At 54.6% G+C, this 22,253-nt stretch overlaps 1 long non-coding RNA gene across 3 annotated transcripts in view; it reads left to right on the forward strand.

Annotated features, from left to right (window-relative positions):
* The window catches only part of LOC135327372 (uncharacterized), a 142,673-nt gene extending 121,754 nt beyond the window's left edge, over positions 1-20,919 (forward strand). The window contains exons 1-4 of one of the 3 annotated variants that reach the window (XR_010387491.1): positions 19,583-19,639; positions 19,886-20,619; positions 20,704-20,759; positions 20,860-20,910. This is a non-coding gene — a long non-coding RNA (uncharacterized LOC135327372). Of the gene's footprint in view, positions 1-19,582; positions 19,640-19,885; positions 20,620-20,703; positions 20,760-20,859 lie in introns of those variants that run through there. The other 2 variants (XR_010387492.1, XR_010387490.1) reach the window with 2 other exon arrangements.
* The last annotated feature ends 1,334 nt before the right edge of the window (positions 20,920-22,253 follow it).

The following is a 22,253-nucleotide window of genomic DNA, read 5'->3' on the forward strand; positions in this document are numbered from 1 at the left end:
AGCTCTCTTCGAGCTGCCCAGGCCCCTTAGACACCCTGTAGTCTCATCACAATCCCTCCAGATTTCTTCCTTCTTCCCCAGAGGCATATATGAACCATGTAGATGCCTTAGCACACCTACAGTGCGCCCTGGACCCCTCTTTTCCACAGAATGGGGACCTGCAGCTCTCTTCTGGCCCCCCAGACCCTTTAGACACCCTCTAGTCTCCTCGCAACCCCTCCAGATTTCTCCCTTCTTCCTCAGAGCCATTTCTTGACAGTGTAGACCCCTTAGCACCCCTCTAGTGCACTCTGGACCCCTCTTTTCCACAGAATGGGCCCCCCCAGCTCTCTTCTGGCCCCCCAGACCCCGTAGACACCCTCTAGTCTCCTGGCAACTCCTCCAGATTTCTCCCTTCTTCCTCAGAGCCATTTCTTGATAGTGTAGATGCCTTAGCACCCCTCTAGTGCACTCTGGACCCCTCTTTTCCACAGAATGGGGCCCCCCAGATATCTTTGGGACCTCCAGCCCCCTTAGACACCCTCTAGTCTCCTGGCAACCCCTCCAGATTTCTCCCTTCTTCGCCAGAGGCATTTCTTGACAGTGTAGACGCCTTAACACCCCTCTAGTGTGCTCTGTACTCCTTTTTTTCACAGAATTGGGACCCCCGCATATCTTCTCGGCCTGTACCCCATTGGACAACCTCTAGTCTTCTCGCAACCCCTCCATATTTCTCCCTTCTTCCCCAGAGGCATTTCTGGACAGTGTAGATGCCTTAGCACCCTTCTAGTGCCCTCCGGAGCCCTCTTTTCCACAGAATGGGGCCCCCTAGCTCTGGTCAGGCGCCCCAGGCCCCTTAGACACCTTCTAGTCTCCTCGCAACCCCTCCAGATTTCTCCCTTCTTCCCCAGAGGCATTTCTAGACCATGTAGACCTGTTAGAACACCTCTAGTGCACTCAGGACCCCTCTTTTCTATACAGTTGTGTCCCCCAGATATGTTTGGGACCTCCAGACCCCTTAGACCCCTTCTAGTCTACTAGCAACCCCTCCAGATTTCTCCCTTCTTCCCCAGAGGCATTTCTTGACAGTGTACACGCCTAAGCACCCCTCTAGTGCACTTTGGATCCCTCTTTTCCACAGAATTGGGACCCCCAGCTCTCTTGTGGCCCCCAGACCCCTTAGACACCCTCTAGTCTCCTCGCAACCCCTCCAGATTTCTCCCTTCTTCCCCAGAGGCATTTCTGGACTATGTAGACGCCTTAGCACCCCTCTAGTGCACTCTGGACCCCTCTTTTCCACAGAATTGGCCCCCCAGCTCTCTTCGAGCTGCCCAGGCCCCTTAGACACCCTGTAGTCTCATCACAATCCCTCCAGATTTCTTCCTTCTTCCCCAGAGGCATATATGAACCATGTAGATGCCTTAGCACACCTACAGTGCGCCCTGGACCCCTCTTTTCCACAGAATGGGGACCTGCAGCTCTCTTCTGGCCCCCCAGACCCTTTAGACACCCTCTAGTCTCCTCGCAACCCCTCCAGATTTCTCCCTTCTTCCTCAGAGCCATTTCTTGACAGTGTAGACCCCTTAGCACCCCTCTAGTGCACTCTGGACCCCTCTTTTCCACAGAATGGGCCCCCCCAGCTCTCTTCTGGCCCCCCAGACCCCGTAGACACCCTCTAGTCTCCTCGCAACCCCTCCAGATTTCTCCCTTCTTCCCCAGAGGCATTTCTAGACAGTGTAGACGCCTTAGCACCCCTCTAGTGCGCTCTGGACCCCTCTTTTCCACAGAATGGGGCTCCCCACCTCTCTTCGGAAACCTCAGCCCCCTTAGACTCCCTCTAGTCTCCTGGCAACCCCTCCAGATTTCTCCCTTCTTCCCCAGAGCCATTTCTTGACAGTGTAGACACCTTAGCACCCCTCTAGTGCACTCTGGACCCCTCTTTTCCACAGAATGGGGCCCCCCAGTTGTCTTTGGGCCCCTCAGACTCATTAGACACTCTCTAGTCTCCTGGCAACCCCTCCAGATTTCTCCCTTCTTCCCCAGAGGCATTTCTTGACCGTGTAGACAGCTTAGCACCCCTCTAGTGTGCTCTGGACCCCTCTTTTGTACACAATTGTGCTCCCCAGATATCTTTGGGACCTCCAGACCCCTTAGACCCCCTCTAGTCTCCTTTCAACCCTCCAGGTTTCTCTCTGCTTCTCCACAGCCATTTCTTGACAGGGTAGATGCCTTAGCACCCCTCTAGTGCACTCTGGAGCCCTCTGTTTAACACAGTTCGGCCCCCCCAGCTCTCTTCTGGGCCCCCAGCCCGCTTAGACACCCTCTAGTCTCCTCGCAACCCCTCCATATTTCTCCCTTCTTCCTTAGAGCCATTTCTTGACAGTGTAGACACCTTAGCACCCCTCTAGTGCGCTCTGGACCCCTCTTTTCCACAGAATTGGCCCCCCAGCTCTTTTCTGGGCCCCCAGACCCCTTAGACTCCCTCTAGTCTCCTCACAACCCCTCCAGATTTCTCCCTTCTTCCCCAGAGACATTTCTTGACAGTGTAGACGCCTCAGCACCCCTCTAGTGCACTCTGGACCCCTCTTTTCCACAGAATAGGGCCCCCCAGCTCTCTTCTGGCCCCCCAGACCCCTTAGACACCCTCTAGTCTCCTTGCAACCCCTCCAGATTTCTCCCTTCTTCCCCAGAGGCATTTCTAGACCATGTAGACCTGTTAGAACTCCTCTAGTGCGCTCTGCACCCCTCTTTTCTATACAGTTGTGTCCCCCGGATATCTTTGGGACCTCCACACCCCTTAGACACCCTCTAGTCTACTAGCAACCCCTCCAGATTTCTCCCTTCTTCCCCAGAGCCATTTCTTGACAGTGTACACGCCTAAGCACTCCTCTAGTGCGCTATGGACCCCTCTTTTCCACAGAATTGGCCCCCCAGCTCTCTTCTGGGCCCCCAGACCCCTTAGACTCCCTCTAGTCTCCTCACAACCCCTCCAGATTTCTCCCTTCTTCCCCAGAGCCATTTCTAGACAGTGTAGACACCTTAGCACCCCTCTAGTGCACTCTGGACCCCTCTTTTCCACAGAATGGGGCCCCCCAGCTCTCTTCTGGCCCCCCAGACCCTGTAGACATCCTCTAGTCTCCTGGCAACTCCTCCAGATTTCTCCCTTCTTCCCCAGAGGCATTTCTAGACCATGCACACACCTTAGCACCCGTCTATTGTGCTCTGGACCCCTCTTTTCCACATAATGGGGCCTCCCAGATATCTTTGGGACCTCCAGCCCCCTTACACTCCTTCTAGTCTCCTCGCAACCCCTCCAGATTTCTCCCTTCTTCCCCAGAGGCATTTCTGGACCATGTAGACGCCTTAGCACCCCTCTAGTGTGCTCTGGACCCCTCTTTTCCACAGAATGGGCCCCCCCAGCTCTCTTCTGGCCCCCATGCCCCTTAGACACCTTCTAGTCTCCTTGCAGTCCCTCCAGATTTCTCCCTTCTTCCCCAGAGGCATTTCTGAACCATGTAGATGCCTTAGCACTGCTCTAGTGCACTCTGGACCCCTCTTTTCCCCAGAATGCCCCCCCCCAGCTATCTTCTGGCCCCTAGAGCCCTTAGACACCCTCTAGTCTCCTCACAACCCCTCCAGATTTCTCCCTTCTTCCTCAGAGGCATTTCTGGACAGTGTAGACCACTTACCACCCCTCTAGTACACTCTGGACCACTTTTTTCCACAGAATGGGGACCCCAGCTGTCTTCGGGCCCCCCAGGCCCCTTAGACACCCTCTAGTCTCCTCGCAACCCCTCCAGATTTCTCCCTTCTTGCTCAGAGCCATTTCTTGACAGTATAGATGCCATAGCACCCCTCTACTGCGCTCTAGACCCCTCTTTTCTACACAGTTGTGCCCCCCAGATATCTTTGGGACCTCCAGACCTCTTAGACACTCTCTAGTGTCCTCGCAACCCCTCCAGATTGTTCCCGTCTTCCCCAGAGCCATTTCTGGACAGTGTAGACACCTTAGCACCCCTCTAGTGCACTCTGGACCCCTCTTTTCCACAGAATGGGGCCCCCCAGCTCTCTTCTGGCCCCCCAGACCCCTTAGACACCCTCTAGTCTCCTGGCAACTCCTCCAGATTTCTCCCTTCTTCCTCAGAGCCATTTCTTGATAGTGTAGATGCCTTAGCACCCCTCTAGTGCACTCTGGACCCCTCTTTTCCACAGAATGGGGCCCCCCAGATATCTTTGGGACCTCCAGCCCCCTTAGACCCCCTCTAGTCTCCTGGCAACCCCTCCAGATTTCTCCCTTCTTCGCCAGAGGCATTTCTTGACAGTGTAGACGCCTTAACACCCCTCTAGTGTGCTCTGTACTCCTTTTTTTCACAGAATTGGGACCCCCGCATATCTTCTCGGCCTGTACCCCATTGGACAACCTCTAGTCTTCTCGCAACCCCTCCATATTTCTCCCTTCTTCCCCAGAGGCATTTCTGGACAGTGTAGATGCCTTAGCACCCTTCTAGTGCCCTCCGGAGCCCTCTTTTCCACAGAATGGGGCCCCCTAGCTCTGGTCAGGCGCCCCAGGCCCCTTAGACACCTTCTAGTCTCCTCGCAACCCCTCCAGATTTCTCCCTTCTTCCCCAGAGGCATTTCTAGACCATGTAGACCTGTTAGAACACCTCTAGTGCACTCAGGACCCCTCTTTTCTATACAGTTGTGTCCCCCAGATATCTTTGGGACCTCCAGACCCCTTAGACCCCTTCTAGTCTACTAGCAACCCCTCCAGATTTCTCCCTTCTTCCCCAGAGGCATTTCTTGACAGTGTACACGCCTAAGCACCCCTCTAGTGCACTTTGGATCCCTCTTTTCCACAGAATTGGGACCCCCAGCTCTCTTGTGGCCCCCAGACCCCTTAGACACCCTCTAGTCTCCTCGCAACCCCTCCAGATTTCTCCCTTCTTCCCCAGCGGCATTTCTAGACCATGTAGACGCCTTAGCACCCCTCAAGTGGGCGCTGGACCCCTCTGTTCCACAGAATTGGGCCGCCCAGCTCTCTTCTGAGCCCCCAGACCCCTTAGACACCCTCTAGTCTCCTCGCAACCCCTCCAGATTTCTCCCTTCTTCCCCAGAGGCATTTCTAGACAGTGTAGACGCCTTAGCACCCCTCTAGTGCGCTCTGGACCCCTCTTTTCCACAGAATGGGGCTCCCCACCTCTCTTTGGAAACCTCAGCCCCCTTAGACACCCTCTAGTCTCCTGGCAACCCCTCCAGATTTCTCCCTGCTTCCCCAGAGGCATTTGTGGACCATGTAGACGCCTTAGCACCCCTCTAGTGCGCTCTGGACCCCTCTTTTCCACAGAATGGGGCTCCCCACCTCTCTTCAGAAACCTCAGCCCCCTTAGACACCCTCTAGTCTCCTGGCAACCCCTCCAGATTTCTCCCTTCTTCCCAGAGGCATTTCTGAACCATGTAGATGCCTTAGCACCCCTCTAGTGCGTTCTGGACCCCTCTTTTCTATACAGTTGTGCCCCCCAGATATCTTTGGGACCTCCAGACTCGTTAGACACCCTCTAGTTTCCTGGCAACCCCTCCAGATTTCTCCCTTCTCCCCCAGAGGCATTTCTTGACCGTGTAGACCTGTTAGAACCCCTCTAGTGCGCTCTGGACCCCTGTTTTCTACACAGTTGTGCCCCCCAGATATCCTTGGGACCTCCAGCCCCCTTAGACATTCTCTAGTCTCCTGGCAACCCCTCCAGATTTCTCCCTGCTTCTCCAGAGGCATATATGAACCATGTAGACGCCTTAGCACCCCTCTAGTGCACTATGGACCCCTCTTTTCCACAGAATTGGGCCCCCCAGCTCTCTTCTGGGCCCCCAGACCCCTTAGACACCCTCTAGTCTCCTGGCAACCCCTCCAGATTTCTCCCTTCTTCCCCAGAGGCATTGCTTGACATTGTAGACACCTTAGCACTGCTCTAGTGTGCGCTGGACCTCTCTGTTCCACAGAATGGCCCCCCCCCCCCAGCTCTCTTCTGGCCCCCCAGACCCCTTAGACACCCTCTAGTCTCCTGGCAACCCCTCCAGATTTCTGCCTGCTTCTCCAGAGCCATTTCTTGACAGGGTAGATGCCTTAGCACCCCTCTAGTGTGCTCTGGAGCCCTCTGTTACAGAGAATTGGGCCCCCCAGCGATCTTCTGGGCCCCCAGACCCCTTAGACACCCTCTAGTCTCCTCGCAACCCCTCCAGATTTCTCCCTTCTTCCCCAGAGGCATTTCTGGACTATGTAGACGCCTTAGCACCCCTCTAGTGCACTCTGGACCCCTCTTTTCCACAGAATTGGCCCCCCCAGCTCTCTTCGAGCTGCTCAGGCCCCTTAGACACCCTGTAGTCTCATCACAATCCCTCCAGATTTCTTCCTTCTTCCCCAGAGGCATATATGAACCATGTAGATGCCTTAGCACACCTACAGTGCGCCCTGGACCCCTCTTTTCCACAGAATGGGGACCTGCAGCTCTCTTCTGGCCCCCCAGACCCTTTAGACACCCTCTAGTCTCCTCGCAACCCCTCCAGATTTCTCCCTTCTTCCTCAGAGCCATTTCTTGACAGTGTAGACCCCTTAGCACCCCTCTAGTGCACTCTGGACCCCTCTTTTCCACAGAATGGGCCCCCCCAGCTCTCTTCTGCCCCCCCAGACCCCTTAGACACCCTCTAGTCTCCTGGCAACCCCTCCAGATTTCTCCCTTCTTCCCCAGAGGCATTTTAGACCATGCACACACCTTAGCACCCCTCTATTGTGCTCTGGACCCCTCTTTTCCACATAATAGTGCCCCCCAGATATCTTTGGGACCTCCAGACCCCTTAGACACTCTCTAGTGTCCTCGCAACCTCTCCAGATTGCTCCCGTCTTCCCCAGAACCATTTCTGGATAGTGTAGACACCTTAGCACCCTTCTAGTGCACTCCGCACCCCTCTTTTCCACAGAATGGGGCCCCCCAGCTCTCTTCTGGCCCCCAGACCCCTTAGACACCCTCTAGTCTTCTGGCAACCCCTCCAGATTTCTCCCTTCTTCCTCAGAGCCATTTCTTGACAGTGTAGATGCCTTAGCACCCCTCTAGTGCACTCTGGACACCTCTTTTCCACAGAATGGGGCCCCCCAGATATCTTTGGGACCTCCAGCCCCCTTAGACACCCTCTAGTCTCCTGGCAACCCCTCCAGATTTCTCCCTTCTTTCCCAGAGCCATTTCTTGACAGTGTAGACGCCTTAACACCCCTCTAGTGTGCTCTGGACTCCTCTTTTCCACAGAATTAGGCCCCCCAGCTCTCTTTGGGCCCCCCAGACCCCTTAGACTCCCTCTAGTCTCCTCGCAACCCCTCCAGATTTCTCCCTTCTTCCCCAGAGGCATTTCTAGACCATGTAGACGCCTTAGCACCCCTCTAGTGCGCTCTGGACCCCTCTTTTCTATACAGTTGTGACCCCCAGATATTTTTGGGACCTCCACACCCCTTAGACATTCTCTAGTCTCCTCGCAACCCCTCCAGATTTCTCCCTTCTTCCCCAGAGGCATTTCTTGACAGTGTACATGCCTAAGCACCCCTCTAGTGCACTCCGCACCCCTCTTTTCCACAGAATGGGGCCCCCCAGCTCTCTTCTGGCCCCCCAGACCCCTTAGACACCCTCTAGTCTTCTGGCAACCCCTCCAGATTTCTCCCTGCTTCCCCAGAGGCATTTGTGGACCATGTAGACGCCTTAGCACCCCTCTAGTGCGCTCTGGACCCCTCTTTTCCACAGAATGGGGCTCCCCACCTCTCTTCGGAAACCTCAGCCCCCTTAGACACCCTCTAGTCTCCTTTCAACCCTCCAGGTTTCTCTCTGCTTCTCCACAGCCATTTCTTGACAGGGTAGATGCCTTAGCACCCCTCTAGTGCACTCTGGAGCCCTCTGTTAAACACAGTTCGGCCCCCCCAGCTCTCTTCTGGGCCCCCAGCCCGCTTAGACACCCTCTAGTCTCCTCGCAACCCCTGCAGATTTCTCCCTGCTTCCCCAGAGGCATTTCTGGACCATGTAGACACCTTAGCACCCCTCTAGTGCACTCTGGACCCCTCTTTTCCACAGAATTGGCCCCCCAGCTGTCTTTGGGCCCCCCAGGCCTCTTAGACACCCTCTAGTCTCCTCGCAACTCCTCCAGATTTTTCTCTTCTTACCCAGAGCCATTTCTGGACAGTATAGATGCCTTAGCACCCCTCTAGTGCGCTCTGGACCCCTCTTTTCCACAGAATTGGGCCCCCCGGCTCTCTTCTGGCCCCCCAGACACCTTAGACACCCTCTAGTTTCCTGGCAACCCCTCCAGATTTCTCCCTTCTTCCCCAGAGCCATTTCTAGACCATGCACACACCTTAGCACCCCTCTAGTGCGCTCTGGACCCCTCTTTTCCAAAGAATAGGGCCCTCTAGCTCTCTTCTGCTTCCCCAGACCCCTTAGACACCCTCTAGTCTCCTCGCAACCCCTCCAGATTTCTCCCTTCTTCGCCAGAGGCATTTCTTGACAGTGTAGACGCCTTAGCACCCCTCTAGTGTGTTCTGTACTCCTTTTTTTCACAGAATTGGGACCCCCGCATATCTTCTCGGCCTGTACCCCATTGGACAACCTCTAGTCTTCTCGCAACCCCTCCATATTTCTCCCTTCTTCCCCAGAGGCATTTCTGGACAGTGTAGATGCCTTAGCACCCTTCTAGTGCCCTCCGGAGCCCTCTTTTCCACAGAATGGCGCCCCCTAGCTCTGGTCAGGCGCCCCAGGCCCCTTAGACACCTTCTAGTCTCCTTGCAACCCCTCCAGATTTCTCCCTTCTTCCCCAGAGGCATTTCTAGACCATGTAGACCTGTTAGAACACCTCTAGTGCACTCAGGACCCCTCTTTTCTATACAGTTGTGTCCCCCAGATATCTTTGGGACCTCCAGACCCCTTAGACCCCTTCTAGTCTCCTGGCAACCCCTCCAGATTTCTCCCTTCTTCCCCAGAGGCATTTCTTGACAGTGTACACGCCTAAGCACCCCTCTAGTGCACTTTGGACCCCTCTTTTCCACAGAATTGGGACCCCCAGCTCTCTTGTGGCCCCCAGACCCCTTAGACACCCTCTAGTCTCCTCGCAACCCCTCCAGATTTCTCCCTTCTTCCCCAGCGGCATTTCTAGACCATGTAGACGCCTTAGCACCCCTCAAGTGGGCGCTGGACCCTTCTGTTCCACAGAATTGGGCCGCCCAGCTCTCTTCTGAGCCCCCAGACCCCTTAGACACCCTCTAGTCTCCTCGCAACCCCTCCAGATTTCTCCCTTCTTCCCCAGAGGCATTTCTAGACAGTGTAGACGCCTTAGCACCGCTCTAGTGGGCGCTGGACCTCTCTGTTCCACAGAATTGGGCCGCCCAGCTATCTTCTGGGCCCCCAGACCCCTTAGACACCCTCTAGTCTTCTCGTAACCCCTCCAGATTTCTCCCTGCTTCCCCAGAGGCATTTGTGGACCATGTAGACGCCTTAGCACCCCTCTAGTGCGCTCTGGACCCCTCTTTTCCACAGAATGGGGCTCCCCACCTCTCTTCGGAAACCTCAGCCCCCTTAGACACCCTCTAGTCTCCTGGCAACCCCTCCAGATTTCTCCCTGCTTCTCCAGAGGCATTTCTTGACAGTGTAGACCACTTGCCACCTCTCTAGTGCCTTCTGGACCCCTCCTTTCCACAGAATGGGGCCCCCCAGTTGTCTTTGGGCCCCTCAGACTCATTAGACACTCTCTAGTCTCCTGGCAACCCCTCCAGATTTCTCCCTTCTTCCCCAGAGGCATTTCTTGACCGTGTAGACAGCTTAGCACCCCTCTAGTGTGCTCTGGACCCCTCTTTTGTACACAATTGTGCTCCCCAGATATCTTTGGGACCTCCAGACCCCTTAGACCCCCTCTAGTCTCCTTTCAACCCTCCAGGTTTCTCTCTGCTTCTCCACAGCCATTTCTTGACAGGGTAGATGCCTTAGCACCCCTCTAGTGCACTCTGGAGCCCTCTGTTAAACACAGTTCGGCCCCCCCAGCTCTCTTCTGGGCCCCCAGCCCGCTTAGACACCCTCTAGTCTCCTCGCAACCCCTGCAGATTTCTCCCTGCTTCCCCAGAGGCCTTTCTGGACCATGTAGACACCTTAGCACTCCTCTAGTGCACTCTGGACCCCTCTTTTCCACAGAATTGGCCCCCCAGCTGTCTTTGGGCCCCCCAGGCCTCTTAGACACCCTCTAGTCTCCTCGCAACTCCTCCAGATTTTTCTCTTCTTACCCAGAGCCATTTCTGGACAGTATAGATGCCTTAGCACCCCTCTAGTGCGCTCTGGACCCCTCTTTTCCACAGAATTGGGCCCCCCAGCTCTCTTCTGGCCCCCCAGACACCTTAGACACCCTCTAGTTTCCTGGCAACCCCTCCAGATTTCTCCCTTCTTCCCCAGAGCCATTTCTAGACCATGCACACACCTTAGCACCCCTCTAGTGCGCTCTGGACCCCTCTTTTCCAAAGAATAGGGCCCTCTAGCTCTCTTCTGCGTCCCCAGACCCCTTAGACACCCTCTAGTCTCCTCGCAACCCCTCCAGATTTCTCCCTTCTTCCCCAGCGGCATTTCTAGACCATGTAGACGCCTTAGCACCCCTCAAGTGGGCGCTGGACCCTTCTGTTCCACAGAATTGGGCCGCCCAGCTCTCTTCTGAGCCCCCAGACCCCTTAGACACCCTCTAGTCTCCTCGCAACCCCTCCAGATTTCTCCCTTCTTCCCCAGAGGCATTTCTAGACAGTGTAGACGCCTTAGCACCGCTCTAGTGGGCGCTGGACCTCTCTGTTCCACAGAATTGGGCCGCCCAGCTATCTTCTGGGCCCCCAGACCCCTTAGACACCCTCTAGTCTTCTCGTAACCCCTCCAGATTTCTCCCTGCTTCCCCAGAGGCATTTGTGGACCATGTAGACGCCTTAGCACCCCTCTAGTGCGCTCTGGACCCCTCTTTTCCACAGAATGGGGCTCCCCACCTCTCTTCGGAAACCTCAGCCCCCTTAGACACCCTCTAGTCTCCTGGCAACCCCTCCAGATTTCTCCCTGCTTCTCCAGAGGCATTTCTTGACAGTGTAGACCACTTGCCACCTCTCTAGTGCCTTCTGGACCCCTCCTTTCCACAGAATGGGGCCCCCCAGTTGTCTTTGGGCCCCTCAGACTCATTAGACACTCTCTAGTCTCCTGGCAACCCCTCCAGATTTCTCCCTTCTTCCCCAGAGGCATTTCTTGACCGTGTAGACAGCTTAGCACCCCTCTAGTGTGCTCTGGACCCCTCTTTTGTACACAATTGTGCTCCCCAGATATCTTTGGGACCTCCAGACCCCTTAGACCCCCTCTAGTCTCCTTTCAACCCTCCAGGTTTCTCTCTGCTTCTCCACAGCCATTTCTTGACAGGGTAGATGCCTTAGCACCCCTCTAGTGCACTCTGGAGCCCTCTGTTAAACACAGTTCGGCCCCCCCAGCTCTCTTCTGGGCCCCCAGCCCGCTTAGACACCCTCTAGTCTCCTCGCAACCCCTGCAGATTTCTCCCTGCTTCCCCAGAGGCCTTTCTGGACCATGTAGACACCTTAGCACCCCTCTAGTGCACTCTGGACCCCTCTTTTCCACAGAATTGGCCCCCCAGCTGTCTTTGGGCCCCCCAGGCCTCTTAGACACCCTCTAGTCTCCTCGCAACTCCTCCAGATTTTTCTCTTCTTACCCAGAGCCATTTCTGGACAGTATAGATGCCTTAGCACCCCTCTAGTGCGCTCTGGACCCCTCTTTTCCACAGAATTGGGCCCCCCAGCTCTCTTCTGGCCCCCCAGACACCTTAGACACCCTCTAGTTTCCTGGCAACCCCTCCAGATTTCTCCCTTCTTCCCCAGAGCCATTTCTAGACCATGCACACACCTTAGCACCCCTCTAGTGCGCTCTGGACCCCTCTTTTCCAAAGAATAGGGCCCTCTAGCTCTCTTCTGCGTCCCCAGACCCCTTAGACACCCTCTAGTCTCCTCGCAACTCCTCCAGATTTTTCTCTTCTTCCCCAGAGCCATTTCTGGACAGTATAGATGCCTTAGCACCCCTCTAGTGCGCTCTGGATCCCTCTTTTCCACAGAATGCGCCCCCAGCTCTCTTCTGGCCCCCCAGCCCCCTTAGACAGCCTCTAGTCTCCTGGCAACCCCTCCAGATTTCTCCCTTCTTCGCCAGAGGCATTTCTTGACAGTGTAGACGCCTTAACACCCCTCTAGTGTGCTCTGTACTCCTTTTTTTCACAGAATTGGGACCCCCGCATATCTTCTCGGCCTGTACCCCATTGGACAATCTCTAGTCTTCTCGCAACCCCTCCATATTTCTCCCTTCTTCCCCAGAGGCATTTCTGGACAGTGTAGATGCCTTAGCACCCTTCTAGTGCCCTCCGGAGCCCTCTTTTCCACAGAATGGGGCCCCCTAGCTCTGGTCAGGTGCCCCAGGCCCCTTAGACACCTTCTAGTCTCCTCGCAACCCCTCCAGATTTCTCCCTTCTTCCCCAGAGGCATTTCTGAACCATGTAGATGCCTTAGCACCCCTCTAGTGCGTTCTGGACCCCTCTTTTCTATACAGTTGTGCCCCCCAGATATCTTTGGGACCTCCAGACTCGTTAGACACCCTCTAGTTTCCTGGCAACCCCTCCAGATTTCTCCCTTCTCCCCCAGAGGCATTTCTTGACCGTGTAGACCTGTTAGAACCCCTCTAGTGCGCTCTGGACCCCTCTTTTCTACACAGTTGTGCCCCCCAGATATCCTTGGGACCTCCAGCCCCCTTAGACATTCTCTAGTCTCCTGGCAACCCCTCCAGATTTCTCCCTGCTTCTCCAGAGGCATTTCTGAACCATGTAGACGCCTTAGCACCCCTCTAGTGCACTATGGACCCCTCTTTTCCACATAATTGGGCCCCCCAGCTCTCTTCTGGGCCCCCAGACCCCTTAGACACCCTCTAGTCTCCTGGCAACCCCTCCAGATTTCTCCCTTCTTCCCCAGAGGCATTTCTGGACCATGTAGACTCCTTAGCACTCCTCTAGTGCGCTCTGGAGTCCTCTTTTACACAGAATTGGGCCCCCCACCTCTCTTCTGGACCCCCAGAGCCCTTAGACTCCCTCTAGTCTCCTCGCAACCCCTCCAGATTGCTCCCTTCTTCCCCAGAGACATTTCTTGACAGTATAGATGCCTTAGCACCCCTCTAGTGCGCTCTGGACCCCTCTTTTCCACAGAATTGGGCCCCCTGGCTCTCTTCTGGCCCCCAGACCCCTTAGACACCCTCTCGTTTCCTGGCAACCCCTCCAGATTTCTCCCTTCTTCCCCAGAGGCATTTCTTGACAGTGTACACGCCTAAGTACCCCTCTAGTGCACTTTGGATCCCTCTTTTCCACAGAATCGGGCCCCCAGCTCTCTTCTGGCCCCCAGACCCCTTAGACACCCTCTAGTCTCCTCGCAACCCCTCCAGATTTCTCCCTTCTTCCCCAGAGGTATTTCTTGACAGTGTAGACGCCTTAGCACCACTCGAGTGTGCGCTGGAGCCCTCTGTTACAGAGAATTGGGCCCCCAGCTCTCTTCTGGGCCCCCAGAGCCCTTAGACACGCTCTAGTCTCCTCGCAACCCCTCCAGATTTCTCCCTTCTTCCCCAGAGGCATTTCTGGACCATGTAGACTCCTTAGCACTCCTCTAGTGCGCTCTGGAGTCCTCTTTTCCACAGAATAGGGCCCCCCAGCTCTCTTCTGGACCCCCAGAGCCCTTAGACTCCCTCTAGTCTTCTGGCAACCCCTACAGATTTCTCCCTTCTTCCCCAGAGGCATTTCTTGACAGTGTAGACACCTTAGCACCGCTCTAGTGTGAGCTGGACCTCTCTGTTCCACAGAATGGCCCCCCCCCAGCTCTCTTCTGACCCCCCAGACCCCTTAGACACCCTCTAGTCTCCTTGCAACCCCTCCAGATTTCTCCCTGCTTCTCCAGAGCCATTTCTTGACAGGGTAGATGCTTTAGCTCCCCTCTAGTGCGCTCTGGAGCCCTCTGTTACAGAGAATTGGGCCCCCCAGCTATCTTCTGGGCCCCCAGAGCCCTTAGACACCCTCTAGTCTCCTCGCAACCCCTCCAGATTTCTCCCTTCTTCCCCAGAGGCGTTTCTGAACCATGTAGATGCCTTAGCACCCCTCTAGTGCGCTCTGGACCCCTCTTTTCCACAGAGTTGGGCCATCCAGATATCTTTGGGACCTCCAGACCCCTTAGACACGCTCTATTCTCCTCGCAACCCCTCCAGATTTCTCCCTTCTTCCCCAGAGGCATTTCTGGACCATGTAGACGCCTTAGCACCCCTCTAGTGCGCTCTGGACCCCTCTTTTCCACAGAATGGGGCTCCCCACCTCTCTTCGGAAACCTCAGCCCCCTTAGACACCCTCTAGTCTCCTCGCAACCCCTCCAGCTTCCTCCCTTCTTCCCCAGAAGCATTTTTGACAGTGTATACGCCATAGCACTCCTCTAGTGCGCTCTTGAGCCCTCTTTACCACAGAATTGGGCCCCGCACCTCTCTTCTGGGCCCCGTGGCCCTTTAGACACTCTCTAGTCTCCTTGCAATCCCTCCAGATTTCTCCCTTCTTCCCCAGAGGCATTTCTTGACAGTGTAGATCCCTTAGCACTGGTCTAGTGTGCTCTGGACCCCTCTTTTGTACACAATTGTGACCCCCAGATATCTTTGGGTCCTGCACACCCCTTAGACACCCTCTAGTCTCCTCGCAACCCCTCCAGATTTCTCCCCTCTTCCCCAGAGGCATTTCTGGACCATGTAGACTCCTTAGCACTCCTCTAGTGCGCTCTGGAGTCCTCTGTTACACAGAATTGGGCCCCCCACCTCTCTTCTGGACCCCCAGAGCCCTTAGACTCCCTCTAGTCTCCTCGCAACCCCTCCAGATTGCTCCCTTCTTCCCCAGAGACATTTCTTGACAGTATAGATGCCTTAGCACCCCTCTAGTGCGCTCTGGACCCCTCTTTTCCACAGAATTGGGCCCCCCGGCTCTCTTCTGGCCCCCCAGACCCCTTAGACACCCTCTCGTTTCCTGGCAACCCCTCCAGATTTCTCCCTTCTTCCCCAGAGGCATTTCTTGACAGTGTACACGCCTAAGCACCCTTCTAGTGCACTTTGGATCCCTCTTTTCCACAGAATCGGGCCCCCAGCTCTCTTGTGGCCCCCAGACCCCTTAGACACCCTCTAGTCTCCTGGCAACCCCTCCAGATTTCTCCCTTCTTCCCCAGAGGCATTTCTTGACAGTGTAGACGCCTTAGCACCACTCTAGTCTGCGCTGGAGCCCTCTGTTACAGAGAATTGGGCCCCCAGCTCTCTTCTGGGCCCCCAGAGCCCTTAGACACGCTCTAGTCTTCTCGCAACCCCTACAGATTTCTCCCTTCTTCCCCAGAGGCATTTCTTGACAGTGTAGATACCTTAGCACCGCTCTAGTGTGAGCTGGACCTCTCTGTTCCACAGAATGGCCCCCCCCAGCTCTCTTCTGACCCCCCAGACCCCTTAGACACCCTCTAGTCTCCTTGCAACCCCTCCAGATTTCTCCCTGCTTCTCCAGAGCCGTTTCTTGACAGGGTAGATGCTTTAGCTCCCCTCTAGTGCGCTCTGGAGCCCTCTGTTACAGAGAATTGGGCCCCCCAGCTATCTTCTGGGCCCCCAGACCCCTTAGACATGCTCTAGTCTCCTCGCAACCCCTCCAGATTTCTCCCTTCTTCCCCAGAGGCATTTCTGGACCATGTAGACACCTTAGCACCCCTCTAGTGCGCTCTGGACCCCTCTTTTCCACAGAATGGGGCTCCCCACCTCTCTTCGGAAACCTCAGCCCCCTTAGACACCCTCTAGTCTCCTCGCAACCCCTCCAGCTTCCTCCCTTCTTCCCCAGAAGCATTTTTGACAGTGTATACGCCATAGCACTCCTCTAGTGCGCTCTTGAGCCCTCTTTACCACAGAATTGGGCCCCGCACCTCTCTTCTGGGCCCCGTGGCCCTTTAGACACCCTCTAGTTTCCTGGCAACCCCTGCAGATTTCTCCCTTCTTCCCCAGAGGCATTTCTTGACAGTGTAGGCGCCTTAGCACTCCTCTAGTGTGCTCTGCACCCCTCTTTTCCAAAGAATGCCCCCCCCCCAGCTGTCTTCGGGCCCCCAGACCCCTTAGACACCCTGGAGTCTCCTTGCAATCCCTCCAGATTTCTCCCTTCTTCCCCAGAGGCATTTCTTGACAGTGTAGATCCCTTAGCACTGGTCTAGTGTGCTCTGGATCCCTCTTTTGTACACAATTGTGACCCCCAGATATCTTTGGGTCCTGCACACCCCTTAGACACCCTCTAGTCTCCTCGCAACCCCTCCAGATTTCTCCCCTCTTCCCCAGAGGCATTTCTGGACCATGTAGACTCCTTAGCACTCCTCTAGTGCGCTCTGGAGTCCTCTGTTACACAGAATTGGGCCCCCCACCTCTCTTCAACCCCCAGAGCCCTTAGACTCCCTCTAGTGTCCTTGCAACCCCTCCAGATTTTTCCCTTCTTCCCCAGAGCCATTTCTGGACCATGTAGACGCCTTAGCACCCCTCTAGTGCACTGTGGACCCTTCTTTTCGGCAGAATGTCCCCCCCAGCTCTCTTCTGGCCCCCCAGACCCCTTAGACACCCTCTAGTCTCCTCGCAACTCCTCCAGATTGCTCCCTTCTTCCCCAGAGGCATTTCTAGACCATGTAGGCTCCTTAGCACTCCTCTAGTGCACTCTGGAGTCCTCTGTTCCACAGAATTGGGCCCCCCAGCTCTCTTCTGGACCCCCAGAGCCCTTAGACTCCCTCTAGTCTCCTCGCAACTCCTCCAGATTGCTCCCTTCTTCCCCGCAGACATTTCTTGACAGTATAGATGCCTTAGCACCCCTCTAGTGCGCTCTGGACCCCTCTTTTCCACAGAATTGGGCCCCCCGGCTCTCTTCTGGCCCCCCAGACACCTTAGACACCCTCTAGTTTCCTGGCAACCCCTCCAGATTTCTCCCTTCTTCCCCAGAGCCATTTCTAGACCATGCACACACCTTAGCACCCCTCTAGTGCGTTCTGGACCCCTCTTTTCTATACAGTTGTGCCCCCCAGATATCTTTGGGACCTCCAGACCCCTTAGATCCCCTCTAGTCTCCTGGCAACCCCTCCAGATTTTTCCCTTCTTCCGCAGAGGCATTTCTGGACCATGTACACAGCTTAGCACCCCTCTAGTGCACTCTGGACTACTCTTTTCTACAGAATGGGGACCCCAGCTGTCTTTGGGACCCCCGGCCGCTTAGACACCCTCTAGTCTCCTCGCAACCCCTCCAGATTTCTCTCTTCTTCCCAGAGGCATTTCTGAACCATGTAGATGCCTTAGCACCCCTCCAGTGCGCTCTGGAGCCCTCTTTATCACATAATTGGGCCCCCTAGCTCTCTTCTGGCCCCCCAGACCCCTTAGACACCCTCTAGTCTCCTCGCAATCCCTCCAGATTTCTCCCTTCTTCCCAGAGGCATTTATGGACCATGTAGATGGCTTAGCATCCCTCTAGTGCACTCTGGATCCCTCTTTTCCACAGAATGCGGCCCTCCACCTCTCTTCTGGTCCCGCAGCCCCCTTAGACAGCCTCTAGTCTCCTGGCACCCCCTCCAGATTTCTCCCTTCTTGCCCAGAGCCACTTCTTGACCGTGTAGATGCCTTAGCACCCTTCTACTGCGCTCTCAACGACTCTTTTCCACTGAATTGGGCCACCTGGCTGTCTTCGAGCCCTAATCCAATTAACCTTTTTTTTGCCTCAGAGCTCCATTTTGGATATCTAGAGTACTTTAGGACCCTGTTAGAAGCCTCAGAATTCCTGTTGAGCTTTTCTTCATGCTGTGGAGCCCTTTTTTGTTCCCCTACCAGACTTAGCAGCCCTCTGTTCTGCTTTGGCCTCATCTCTTGTGCTTTTATTTTTCCGTGCAGAGCTCTCTTTGTCCTCCAGACCCCTCAGCACCCCTCTAGTCCCCTCAGCAGGCTTGTAAAGGCCTTTGTCATGATCGAAAGCTGTGTTTTGGATCTCCAGTTCCCTTAGGACCCCTATAGTGCACTGAGAACCCATCTGGAGGCCTTTGTTGTGCCCCACAGCCCTGTTTTGGTCATCTGCATAGTATAAGAGCCTTCCTGTCTCCTCAGAGCACCTCCTGAGGTCAGTCACGTTAGCCAGTTTTGTTTTTTTTGCCTTTTAGTCCCCTTAGGAGCCTTCTGGTCTGCTCAGAACCACTCCTGGGGTGTGGTGCTTGTTCTGCACCAGAGCTGTCCTCTGGCTGCACAGCCCCCTTTGGAATTCTCTAGTCTCCTCAGAAGCCCTTCAGATTTCTTCCTTGTTCTCCAGAGTCATTCCTTGGCCATGCGGGCTGCTTAGCACCTCTCTAGTGGCCTCTGGACTACTCTTTTGTCCTTCCTTGTTCCCTAGAGCTGTCTTTTGGCTATTTCCTTTAGGAGTTATTTAGTGGTCTCAGAATTCTTCCTGAGCCCTCTCTTATGCCCTAGAGTGCTGTTTTCATTGTTTAGGTGCCTGAGTACCCATGTTTTCTTCTGAACCCCTTTGGAGGCTTTACTTGTTCTCTTCTGCCTTCTTTTAGTTGCTCTCTAGTCTGCGTAAGAGATATCTAATCTGCTCTGGATTCTTCTTTAGAGCTTTGTTGTGCTGCATAGACCTCTATTGGTCCTGTAGAGCTCTGAGGAACCCCTTTATTTTACTCTGGACTACTCTGTCAGCCTTTCTTTTGTGCCTGAGCTCTGTTTTGGCCCTTTAGTCCTTGTGTGACCGCTGTCATCCATTCATAACTGCTTCTGGAAGCCTTTGTTGTGTCCCAGAGCCCTGCGTGGGTTCTCCAGCCCTCTTAGCATCCCTCTTCCCTCCTCGTGCGAGTCCTCCCCTTAGGCATACAGAGGTAGTATTCCCCTGGGGAACTCTCCATTCCACCCAGTGGCCCCTTTTTCTAAGCACTCTAGGTACTATACAGGAAATACCCCTGTTTGGAAGTACTCACATTACAGAAGCAGCGTTGTTCCGGGGGGTTATTTAGATATCTTGGTTTGCCCTAGAGGAAATGCTGTCTTCCTACAACAGCTGTATTCAATACAGGTGTGAACCAATTAGAGCAGTGTGGTGTAGCGTTCCCTTTATAGGTTATGTGGAATCTTGTAGTTTTCTTTCTAAGCGTAAGCAGAACTGATTTCTAGTTTTCAGTGTAAAGGCTAGTGCTAGTTAGGGTAAAAGAATTTAATAACAGACCTCCTGGTATTATGGATACAGTATATGAAGTCTTAGTAACAAAGAAGATGGTCCATTTTATCCAAGAGGTCTGTTTAGCCTTTCTGTGCTCTGCAGCCTAGCTACAGAGTGGAAGCAAAAGCCTTGCTCTTCCCTAGCCCTCTGTCTTTATGGCTGGCAGTGCTTTGCCCCTCCCCTTCCCAGGGCTTGTGGGTAGGGCAGTGGGCGGGGCTAGGGGTACATAAACCGAGGGCCTGGTGGCAGGGAGTTCATTCTGCGTTTGCTGTCCTTTGGGGTTAGTGGTCTGAACTTGTCTCGGCGAATAGCAGCATTTGCAGAAGCAAAGGTATCCAGGAAGAGTTATTGCTGCATTTGGAGATGCAAAGGCTGTTCCTTAAGATTAGAGCAACGGGATGGCTGAAGGTGGAGCCGTAAGCCTGCCAGAAAAATCGCTTAAAGCAGGCAGTTTCGGTTTTGCGTCGGTGTCTCGGCGCGGGGCGTTCAGGGGTGGAAGAGGGCTTCTGCGTCTGCAGTCGTATCTTTTGTTAACCATCAGTATTGTTTTGTTGCGTTTCTGTGTTTATTGCGGAAGGGATGCAGCTTCATCGCTCGGCTCTTTGAAGATGATGACACTCGAAGAATTGTTTGTCCCTCAGCTGGATTGCAGAGAAAAGGACAGAACAGGGGTCCCCGGAAAACATTTCCATCTACGTTTCTGCTCTACGTAGTGCTTGTGTGCCTTATGTCCAGTAATGTGGATGCATGTGAGATATCGTTCTCGTCAGCTACTGTGGTTTCCGGCTTGCTTGCCGGATGTTCTGCTGCTCCTCAGAAATATTGTCAGCTCTGTTCCAAGAGGAAGTGAGTAAGTTTTTTTTGTAGTATGCAGAGTTATGGAAGAGTCTAGACTTTATGTGAAGAGTGTGAAGAGCCAAGTGAGCATTCTTCCTGCCTGGAAGTGCAGTATGATGAGAAAGGAAGTCACATCTTTGGAAACTAAGTGCAGCTGTGAGTAAGTCCATGTGTCTGAAGGGGTCAAAAAGCAACCTCCTGCAAGCTAACGAATTCACCTCTTTTCTTGTCCAAGCCTCAGTGCTGAGAGAGGAAAAAAAACTGCTGGCCTTCTCGGGACCGGCAGGAAGCAGTTTGCAGTCTCGCCCGGCAGCTCTTTTCTTTCATCTGTGCCTGCGAACCCACTGCCATCTGCTCTTTTGTGGCTCTGCTTCTGACTCCTACCGTGGCTTCTGGGGCTGTCCGCTTTGCTTTTTCAGATACCTTGCGGGCCTTTTCCAGGCATGCCTGAGGATTTGAGGTGAGGTAGAATGGGTGAGTGTAATGGCGTGTCAGTTGTTTTACGGCTAGTCCGCAGTGCCTAGGAGAAGAGTAATTTTGTTGTTTTGTTTTTTGCAGGTGTCATGGGATTACTTTCAGTCAGGATGTGGGAGTATCGCTTTGGCGCGGTGCAGGTGAATGGAGCGACAATGGCGGTTTGGAGAGGCACGCTCTTGCAGATGAGCATGGAGGTGCCCGGCATGGGGTGTGACTGCTTGCGCTCTGGTTTGGCAGGTGATGAAGGTGAGCGAAGGAAGATTAGAGAGGATGTGGCTGCCATTGAGTGATGCCTCTTAAGGATCAAAAAGTGACCTGACCGCCCCCCTCCGCCCCCAGCCCTGGAAAAGCTAAGGTGAGGGGCAAAGGGTGTTGGGGTTGTCTTCATTCTGTGCATGCGTGCTGATATTCAGTGTAGTAGGGAGGGCTGCTCTGGATGAGTGGTGTGTGAGGCAGAGGTGGTGGGGTGCGCATGGCAGAAAGTGAGGGTGTGGTACGTAGGGCAGCTCCAGCCTGTGTCTGTGTTGTGTAGTCTATGTGGTGTGTGTTATAGCTGTGCTATCTTTTGCTCAGGTCTTGATGTTGCTCTTGATCTTTGTGCTCAAGGAGCACAGCCCACGCTCCACAGCGCCATCGCGGCAGGCATCCACCGTCTTTTGCCTGGCCTCAGTCATCGGCATCGCTCCAGCGGATCGCGTCTCGTCCCGTGCGGGCAGCTGAAAGGGGCGGTCCGTCGCTCCGGCTTTGCATCGTGACCATTTGCGGCCGCTCATCTTCGGGGCCATTGTCGAGGCCTTTTTGCCTGCCCCTCTTCTGTTTCTGCTCTTGTTTTTCATCTTCTTGGCATGCTTTCAGGGTTCTTCCCTGTATCGCCGCAGCCTCGGGTCTTCCCGGCCGGGTGCTTCGGCATCGGTCGTCCCAGCTTTGCGGGCCGCTTTCCATCCCGGGCAGTGGCGTTTGACTCTTTTCTGGGCTCATCCGGAGCAGCAGAGCTGCACGGTCATGGCATCGTAGGGCTTTCTGGCTGGTAGCATCTTATGCGTGGGAATAGTTCTTTTTGCGTACGGCTTTCCTGCATGTTTGTGTCTGATGCTTGTACCTATGTGTGTTTGTTTTGTGTCTAATGCTTGTCTGTGTGTGTGGGGCTGGAGCTGCTTTGCCTGCGGTTAATAGCAATGGTAGCGTATGGAGTGTGGCAGTGATGGCCCGGAATGGTGATCGGTCAGTGTCTGTGTGCTCCAGTTTATGTTGCTTTTTGCAGATGCAGAGCAGTGTTCCAAGTGGGTGCAAGGGAGCTGGAAGGAAGGGGCATGCCCCAAGAAGGTGAGCTAGAGATTTGGTTTTGGAAGGAGAGTGTTGCGGTCAGTGGGTTGCCCGGTTAATTTTTGCTTTGTGCTTGTAGGTGTGGAGCCTTGGGGGGAGCAGGTCGCTCACATCCAGGAGGAGCTGGGCGAGGTGAGCATCAGTCTGGGTGAGGACGTAGAGCCCGGCGTAGGGCCGTCATCTCATCGGTGTCGTCCCCATCGCCCGGCGCCGTTCCTGTTTTACAGGTGTGTGGCAGACCTCGGCGTGGGGAGCCGTAGCCCGGCAGTTGGGACGGGAGAGCGGAGCAGGTAAAGGTGTTGTAGCGA

Source organism: Dromaius novaehollandiae, chromosome 2, assembly GCF_036370855.1.
Source record: "Dromaius novaehollandiae isolate bDroNov1 chromosome 2, bDroNov1.hap1, whole genome shotgun sequence".
In the NCBI taxonomy this organism is placed as follows: Eukaryota; Metazoa; Chordata; class Aves; order Casuariiformes; family Dromaiidae; genus Dromaius; species Dromaius novaehollandiae.